Genomic DNA, 1,868 nt, shown 5'->3' with positions numbered 1-1,868 from the left:
TTAATGGCTGGAAATACTTTAGATTAAAACAGACATAAAGGGAATCTTCCATTCTTTTGGGCATACCACAGGATTTCTGCATGCACTTTCCTTATCTTAGGAAAATTAAATGCATGGGTCTGAGCAGTTTGCACTAGATATTCGGCTGGTAACTGCCAATGTAAATATGCTAATTTACATCAATTGAGAATCTTGCCTTTCAGAATTTTCCTTTAAAAACATTTTTCTTTCAACAGGCAATTCCTTTTAGGCTCCTCTGCTCCTTTCTGCAGCTTTAAAAATATATATTCAGAAATTCACAAATTCAAATATAATTTAGGTAATCCCAAAATAAAAAAGGCTTGGTGCTAAGACCTGCCTGAAAGTTAGTGGAAACTGTGTGTAGTAAGCATATTTTGCCATTTAAAATTATGTAGTCCATCTCATAGCCCTGAAATATGCATTATTAAACCAACACCACATCCATGACTCTATATAGTACTCAGGTTTTAAATCTTAGCTGCTGAAGGTCAAAGGATCATGAACTCAGATGATTCACATTTTAACAGGCACATTTAAAATAATAATGGCAAAATTATATTTGAGTATTTTCTATCAGAAAAACATAATATTTATGAAATATAATGCTTATTTTCAAAACTTGATAGTATCTATTGCTCCAATGAGTACTTTTGTTGACATATGTCATATTACATACTTTTAAAGGAGAAAATAAATAACTGCTTATATGATCAGTAGAGCTGGCTGACTAATATTACCCTAAAGTTTATTCAATGAATTCCATCATTTTTTCTAATAAAAATGTTCAAGTAATATTTGTTGTCATTATTCACCCACCTCAGTATGTACCCCATCTATGATTAAAGTTCAATGAAACTTGTAAGAAGTCTTTTAGAGTTGGATGAATAATTCCCAACTATATAAATATTAGTAAATCATCTAAATAAAATTATTTTTAATAATTATGATTATTAGCAGAGCTCTAGTTATAAAGATGAAAGTGATCAAGCAAGTATAATTTAACTGTTATTGAAATAACATCACTTGTTGCTGCCCTGATTCAAGAAAACACAACAAAAATCCCAACTGGATTTAAGCACTTGCTTAAATTAAATCTAAGCATGTGTTTTGCACCTTGGATGAGCCAGAGCTTGATTTTCCTTAGCACTTCAATACTTCATGTAAAGAAGATAAATATACTTTCAAAATATGTTAATGTTAGGAGACTGACATCTTCCTATTTAGAAACCAGAGGCTCTCTTATACTGTAAGAACTTTTTTAAAGTTACATTTCTAAATTCATAGATCCTATAAAGTCAGCTCCTAATCCTTGAATAACACTGTGTGTTCAGTTTTACAGTGTTCTTAGAATTTAAGAGGGTAGAGTTTCAAACATAACAAACATCACTGTCTTTTGAAATATTACACAATTTTCAAACTAAACCAGTAGATTATTTCATTAAAATTCTCTATTTCAAGATTTGTGTCTTCATTTTCCAAACAAGTTAAACAGCTATTCTAACCTAATGTAAAAACACAATGTTAAAAAATCACTACTTCATGTGTTAGGACTGGGACAGATATTCTACAGAAAGTGTGAAAAACCTTTTTTAAAAATTATAGTAAACAATAAATTATTCTTCAGTGCACATAATTAGCTATATACATTGTAATTGAAAACTGAGTTTTAATGACTGCTGATGCTGAGCTTTTAAAGTCTCTGACAAATATAAATAAGATACCCAAGAGAAGATAGTTGATAAACTGTGACATAAAACACAGAAAGTTCTCTTCTCCAACCCCTCCATGTATGCGTAGACTGATGATTCGGTCAGCTTCTTCCAAAAAGTGCACAAAGGGGTAAAAGT

The sequence above is a fragment of the Alligator sinensis genome, unplaced genomic scaffold, assembly GCF_000455745.1.
Source record: "Alligator sinensis unplaced genomic scaffold, ASM45574v1 scaffold145_1, whole genome shotgun sequence".
NCBI classification, from domain to species: domain Eukaryota; kingdom Metazoa; phylum Chordata; order Crocodylia; family Alligatoridae; genus Alligator; species Alligator sinensis.
Note: the sequence above shows the minus strand (reverse complement) of the source record.